The sequence below is a fragment of the Cryptomeria japonica genome, chromosome 5 (genome assembly GCF_030272615.1).
Source record: "Cryptomeria japonica chromosome 5, Sugi_1.0, whole genome shotgun sequence".
NCBI classification, from domain to species: domain Eukaryota; kingdom Viridiplantae; phylum Streptophyta; class Pinopsida; order Cupressales; family Cupressaceae; genus Cryptomeria; species Cryptomeria japonica.
This window is the reverse complement of record NC_081409.1, coordinates 193,098,362-193,107,041: the sequence shown is the minus strand read 5'-3', so window position 1 is coordinate 193,107,041 and position 8,680 is coordinate 193,098,362.

The following is an 8,680-nucleotide window of genomic DNA, read 5'->3' as shown; positions in this document are numbered from 1 at the left end:
CCCTACCATTCTAAAGGGCTAGCGGACTAATTAATTAACAATAACTGTCCCCTTTTCATGGCACTTATGGTGTCCTTACCTTACCTTAGTGCTAGTGGGGGTGAGGGTGGCTGCGCTGCCGGAACGAGCTATTTGAAAGGGCGGCGGGCCAGCGGACTGGACGGAGAAGGGATAGCTAGCCCACCCGGGGAGGGAGGATGAAGGTTGTGGGGATGGAGCTCATAATACGAAAATGAACCACAATGTGCAGGGCAGCTCCACCTGCTCACTATCTGCATCTCGAAGAGTGCGCCCCGAGACCCAGCACATGAAGGGACTACCATACCAAACCATTCCAGTAGGTACCTACTGGCAGATTCTAGATGGAGAGGCCGGGTTTTGAACCGACAGGGAAGAATAGGTATCCTGATGGACCGGGCTTAGTGAGCCTTACGGTAATCCCTTGCCCTTGTATAGCTCGAAGGGAACGTCAAGTGGTTCCTGGCATGTATACTTTTATAAGTATGAAAAAGGATTAGTAGACCTTATTATAATAATAATATAAATATATAAATATATATATTTATATTGATTGATTCAGAATAATCAGCAATGATTCTATGTTATTGAATCAATAGGGAGTTTGTCCAAGTTATTTCAAAAGGAATAAAAACTACTTGAAATAACTATGAAAATAAATTAAGAGATCTCTTTTCCTTTTTACACTGATGCTGACTAAAGAAAAAGATAGTAATCCAGTTTTTATTTTTATTAGTCACTATATTTCATTAAGTGAGTAACAATGAAATGGGAAGGTTATAACCCATAAAACCTTCCAAGTATTCAAAAAAACATCGGGCTGAAATGAAAATCTGAGGTTTAGATTTATTCATCTATTGAGATCTCGACAAGATAATTCCTATTGATCGTCCATACTAGTTGTTCTCTAGGTGATTTATACCATGAATAGGATAAAAGATCGTTCAAAAGGCCTATAGCGATTTATTTTGCATAAGAATGAGCCAACTTGAAATTTGAGCATTATCACTATGAAGTTTTTTTCCTTCTTATTGTAGGAAAGGATGGATTATTCTCAATCCTCTTCCTTCATACAAAGAAATGATTTTTTGTATTTTACAAACAATGTACTTTCTTCAAAAAAGTATTTGGGTGTTCTTGTTTAAGCCGTATGAAAGGAAATTTTCATATACGGTTTTCAGAGGGGGAATTTGAGTTTACCTATCTCAATAAAGTATACGATTGGTTTGAAGAGCATCTCGACATTCAAGCAATTGCGGATGATATCACTAGTAAATATGTTCCTCCTCATGTGAATATATTTTATTGCCTAGGAGGAATCACACTTACTTCTTTTTTGGTACAAGTAGCTACCAGTTTTGCTATGACTTTTTACTATCGTCCCACCGTTCTAGAAGCTTTTGCCTCTATTCAATACATAATAACTGAAGTTAACTTCGGTTGGCTAATCCGATCGGTCCATCAATGGTCGGCAAGTATGATGGTTTTAATGATGATCTTACATGTATTTTGCGTTTATTTAACAGGTGGATTCAAAAAACCTCACGAATTAACTTGGGTTACGGGTGTAATTCTAGCCTTATTAACCATATCTTTCAGTGTAACCGGTTATTCTTTGCCTTGGGATCAAATTGGTTATTGGGCATTCAAAATAGTGATCAGTGTGCCTGAGGCCATTATGTTAATAGGAACTCCTTTGGTAGAGTTATTACGCGGGAGTATTATCCTCTTCTCTTTATTCATGTTTAGATTATCTATTTTACTCAACAAATCATTAGATACAAAAGTATTTTTTCTTAGTGAACATGCCATGGTTAATTACCTTTCTTTTTATTGATAGAAAAAAAAAATGGATTTACAACTATTCTTACTTGCGTCGACGAAGAATTGAAACATCACTAGATTTATTTCTTTTCCGACTCTTAAGTCATGATTATTTTAATAACTAAAACTAAATAAAATAGGGTAACAAATCTTTATAGGTCATAATGACCTTGTAGGAGAATCACAATAACAATTTGGAACTACAAATTCAATTATATAGAATATAGTCCCAATTGACGTGTGACTAAAAAGTATAATGACTCTTTACTTACCATGTTTAATATTATTAGAGAAGATCATGCACTTTTTTGTGCTATTGGAAAAAAAATATGCAAAGCTTGCCGACACTGAATGAAAGTCTCGCTAACGTAGGATTTGAAATATTGACGTAGGCTCTGTGCTTTTAAGGGTATTTAAAGCCATGCGAAGAAAGCATGAGAGATTCTTATCATGGGAACTGAACTTTTCAGGAAAAGAAATCTTACCATGAAAATATTAACAAACAACTGCAAGAAAATATCTCAACAAAGTACATGACATGTTTGAACAAAAGCCATCCACATACAACTCAGTGTTAGACAACAAACAACACAGTACCGCATAAATAACAATCTCAAAGTACAGCAAAAGCAGACTGGAAAAAAAAAGCAAACGTGAATGGCCACGGATAAATCTACGTTTGGTTACAATTTCAACGCCAAAATGTTTTTTTTATAAGCAACTAGAAAAAAAAGCAAGGAATTGATTTGAAATATTGACATGTATTCAACGCTCAAAAAAAAATTTCTTTTCTATTGATTTGAGCAGGCCTAGAATTTGACAGGCAAAATGGCTGTTTTTTCACTTTTGAACCGTATTTGACAGCTTAAAAATTAGTAGAATGTATGCATTGACATACTATTTTTTTCTATAACCGTATAGATGACACTTCAAACTATAAATAAACCGTAAAAAAATATAGTAAGTAATATATATATTAGTTTAGAATGTTTATTATAAAAATACAAATTTATATAGAATATAGAAGGATGTAGTTGTTTCTAATTTTATAATATTTTAATATTATTTTTTAGAATAGTTTTATTTTTTCATATGAATTTAGAAACTTGTCATAATTGAAATGATAGAATATAATTGATAAAATATTTTAATATGAATTTTTATAATATATTCTATTTTTTTATATATGAATTTAGAAACTTAGTCAATTTAATTTTTTAAATATATTTAATAAGATTGTTATAGAAACTTGTCATAATATATATAATTTTAAAATTTAAATGTTTATTATTACTAAATTAGTAATTATTAATTGATTATCATTTAATGTTAATATATAATATATTAGTGTATTAATTTATAAACTTATTTAGTAAATTTAAGATTTTTGCATATATTACTAATTTATCATTATTCTCATTAAGATAATGATTTTCATTTCTTCTCAAGAAAGATGTGCATTGATTTTCATTGCTTCAATCTTCTACTTTTATATTTTTTGACAGTTAATTTTTTTCTTAAAACGACAAATGAAAGGCATTGAAATGACTAAATTGTCATCAAAAATTCATATGACAGGTAGGGGTGACCGTCAAATTCCAGGCCTGGATCTGATCATTGAACAGAGAATGGTAAGCGGCCCCATTCACATTAGACTAACATCCTCTACACTTAATATGTTGCTTAATGTGTCTGGTTCAAAGCTGGCTCAGATCTATTCCCACCTAAATGTTGTTGTTCAAGCCTTTCTCACATTTAGTTTTGCACAGGGACATGAGATGAAGGTTGTAGAGGCAGATGGGCATTACATAGAGCCCGTGGAAATAGACAACTTGGGTGTATATTCTATTCTGATAAAAGCGAACCAGGGCCCTTCCCAAAACTATTGGATGGGTGTGAACGTGAAAGGTAGAGAGCCGAAGACGTCGTATGGACTGGCCATCCTGAACTATCTTCCCAATCCCTCAATGAAAGTCCCCACGAGCCCACTATGGAATGACTACATCTACAACAATGCTCTGACTAAGACTCTCAAAGGATGCAAAGAACTTCCCCCGCTTCATTCCCACAGGCGCCTCTCTTCCAATCCCTCCATTTGGGTTGGACCCCGGGTACATTTCATTTACCATACTTCTATTTTGTATTTTATAATATTATATTTGTTATTAAATATTAATATTTCAATGTTGAAAAAGTATCAAACTGAAGATAACAATAAGAATTTATGTTAACACACTCACACCATCATGTTTCACCTCTTGCTATCATTCTAGAATACATTTAGCATTAACAAAGTCTCCATTTCATTTACCATACTTGTATTTTGTATTTTAGAAATATTATATTTTTTATTAAATATTAATATAATTTCAATGTTGAAATAGTATCAAATTGAAGATAAAAACAATAATTTTTGTTAACACATTCACACCATCATATTTCACCTCTTGCTATCATTATAGAATACCTTTCAACATTAACAAAGTCTCTATTTCATTCACCATACTTGTATTTTAGAAATTATATTATATTTTTATTAAATATTAATATAATTCCAATATTGAAATAGTATCAAATTGAAGATAAAAATAATTTTTTTTGTTAACACACTCACACCATCATATTTCACCTCTTGCTATCGTTCTAGAATACCTTTCAGCATTAACAAAGTCTCGTGTGTGTGTGTGCCTATATATATATATAAGTTATCATTCATTGTTTTACTAATTCTTTTGTTTCACTTTTACTTTTAATGCTACTTTTTAAATTTATGTTCAATATTCAACATTTATTATTTGATGTGTAAATAGTCCATATGTAATGTAAAGTATGTTTGAAGTGAAAAAGTAATCGATAGGTTGTCAAAGCACTTACCTCACAAGAATAAAGAGGTCCCCCTTTTAATGTTTTATCTTTCTTTTATGCAATATATATTTTCACTATGCAATATCTTTCTTTGATATGTTATAAAGAAGAAAATATATCATTAAAAAAATGTAGTACATTTTAAAATCTCTACATGTCAATGTGCTATAGTTTAGTATTCCTAGATGTAAATATGTTATGTTATGTTGAACAAACAAATAAACTACAATGTGGATTTAGTTGGCATTAATTCTTGTATAATGAAAAATGAGAAAAAGTTGTATTTTAGAATTAATGGATTCAAATGTGCCAAGACGATGATATTTTTCATAATGTGTGAAGTTGTGATTTTTATCAAAATTCCTTAAAATCAAAGCTTAGTGTCTGTGATTTAAGCCACCCGAAAAATGAGACTCTCTCATTTATTATTCAAACTTATTAACCTATCTAATCATGTTTTATAATGAATAATTATTAAAGAAAAATACATGTTAAAGATTTCGCAAATTAAAGAACGAGATGAATAAACTTCATGTTGAACAAATTATCATGATCAAGCTTTCTTGAATCAAATTAAAACCAGAATGCATACTTCACTCCTATTAGAATCACCTTCATACACTAACTCGTCCCCCTCCCCTTGAATGCACACATTTTAAAGATGACAAGAACCGACGTCGTCAATTTAAACGGTGAACTGAATACGTTCATAGAATGCATAAAGGTGGTGAATGATTTAAACGGTGACCTGTGCAACTAAGGGACTTCGTTTTATATTATTTTTGTGGGTGAAATACACACTTCTATTATGTATTTCAGAAATATTATATTTATTTTTAAATATTAATATTTTGATGTTATAATAATATTAAATTGAAAATAAAGATAAGAATTTTTATTAACACATTCATATTATTATTTCTCACTTTCAATATCAACAAAGTTTCATATATATATAAAAAACAAGACATAAAAAAAAATTTAATTTATTTTATTTTTCTAAGTAAATTTTTATTTTAATCTTTAAAAAAGTTATCATTCATTGTTTTAATAACTTTTTTGTTTTAATTTTACTTTTAATTTTATTAATATTTTTTAAATTTGTGTTAATTATTAAATATTTATTATTTGATGTGTAGGTAATCTATATGTAATGTAAAATATGTGTTTGAAATGAAAAAAGTAATTGATCGGTTGTCAAAGCACTTACCTCACAAGAATAAACAGACTCTTCTTTAAGAATAGTCGCAATGGAGAGAGTTTTCGGGTTGGGCACGTCTCAAACCTAAGAAAGCCTTATCAAGCTAATGATCCAAGACATCACTAAATAATATATTTTCACTATGTAATATCTTTCTTTGATATATTATAAATAAAAAAACATTTCATGAATTAAACTGTAGTATGTTTTAAAATTTATACATGTGAATGTGCTACATTTTAGTATCCCTCGATGTAAATATGTTAAGTTATGTTGAATAAACAAATAAACTACAAAATAAATATACTTGACATTAATTCTTGTACAAATTTCCGCATTCTTTCGCAACGAAAAATGAGAAAAAGTTATCTTTTTAGAATGAATGGAATTGAAATGTGACAAGAAGGTGATATTTTTCATAGTATGTGAAATTATGGTTTTTATCCAAATTAGACTCTACGATTTATCATTCAAACTTATTAACATATCCATCATGTTCTATAATGAATAATTACTAAAGCAAAATACTTGTTAAAGGTTTTTCAAGTCAAAGAGCAAGTTGAATAAACTTGATATTGAAAAAAATATCATGGTTGAGATTTCTTAAGTCAAATTAGTACCAAGATAGGTGACCTCTTAAGAAATCTCCATTCTTTACTTTTATTAGAATCACCCAGATACAATGACTACTAAATTAAAAAGACAAATTTATGTGAACCACTACTTATGAAATATAAAATATGCAAGTTTACATCTTCTCATGTAAATAATCCATACTAACATCAAAATAACCATACACCTTTCAAATCTTAATATAAAATATCAATTTTTTAAAGAATTCATGAGGAAGAACCCACAACGTCAATTTAAATCTTGTTATATCAAAGTCACCAAGAATGAAATTGTTTGGGCTAGCCAACAAATCCATGGACGTTGAAATAATTTTTTGTTTGAAGTTTTGCAGAAGGTCCTAATAGGTTGGTGAATATCGCGGACCGTAATGCTCACAATAGCCCTTCATGGAGATGTATTATGGGACTTTTAACATACACCTAGGTGGAGAATCTCATGGTCTGCCAAATTACACATGACACAAAATTACGTCTCACATTCTCCAACCACATGCATACTCTACTTCAATAAAAATAAATTTTATGTTATATATTGACATATATGTCAAGTTTCATGTAAGATGCATATAAATATATGTGTTCTTAATTATCAAAAATACGAAATTAAAAAAGTATTAAATATTAAATATTAAATATTTACAAAATTATAAAGTTAAAAGAATAATATACAAATTTAATTATCAAAATTAAACCAATAATTTTTAAACAAGTATTAAATACTGATATTTAAAATATTACAAATTTAAACTAATGATAGATAAATTTTCTATATCAAAACATTATTCTAATATATAACAAATTTACAATTATATTTAATCTAATTATTAAAACAACTACTACCAACATTTAAATCATCCCCTCAAATAAAAAACTTCCTATCTGCTTAAAAAACTAAATCTTTGGACGTTGAAATAAAACAAATTTAAAGTTTTGCGGAAGGTCCCGCTAAGTTGGTGAACATTTTGAATACGTTCGCGGAATGCATAAAGGTGGTGAATGATTTAAACAGCGACCTCCACAACTTTCAAATTTATGGACTGACTAAATCACATACTAAGGGACTCCATTCTATATTTTTTTTTGTAGGTGGAACACAGAAGAAATGGTAAAAGAGCTATCTTGGAACCTGAACCTACCAGAAAAAGAAATCTTCCAGAAACCTTTGAAAGAATCAATAAAATTTATTTAAAATTTAGAATTAAAGTGAAATAGAATTAGCAATACCAACTAATGTAAGGAAATCTCTCAACAAACTACTGTAAGGAAAATCTAGTCAACAAAGTACATGACGTGTTTAAAGAAAAGTCATCCACATGTGTAAGACATCTAACAACGTCGTACCGTATAAATAACAATATCAAAGTATAGCAAAAGCAGTCAGAAAAACAAAGCATATATTTATGCTTGGTTACAATTTCAATGCCTAAATGTTTTTTAAAGCAACTAGGGGAGAGGACCCAGTAGTCGTGCACCCTAACTTCGCGCTTATCAAAATCTTACATGGAAATTTTAAATCACTCCCAAACCCAATCTAACTCCTATAACCAAAATGAAATGGAACACCAAACCACTATCCGAAAACAAAACATGCTACTATAAGCTCTTTCAATTCAATCATTTTGTTTAAGAAAAGTTATATCTATTATTAAATGTCAATATCTGGATGTTGAAATAGTTATCAAATTTAACATATAGATAAGAAGTTTTGTTAACAGATTCTTATCATCATATTTCATCTCTTGTTATCATTGTAGAATACTTTTTAGCATTAATAAAGTCATATATATAAGAGAAATATTACAAGATACATATAAAGATTTAATTTATTTTATTTTTTATAGTAAATTTTTACTTTAATCTTTGAAAAAGTTTTTGATTAAAATAAAATGGGTTTTACAAGACCCAAAACCCAAATTCAAAAATAGAATAAGCAAAACAGTAGCAAAATAGTCTAGAGCCAAAAGCCAAACAGAAACAAAAATAGGGGAAACACCCCACAAAGCCTAACTAAAAAGCAACATTTAAAGCCCTTGGAAAACCTACAAAAAACTAAGCAAGAGCTTCCATGAGCTCAGAATGTTTCTCAATAATGTTCTTGGTGATATATTCTAGCTCCTCCATGATGCTTCTAGTGGTACTT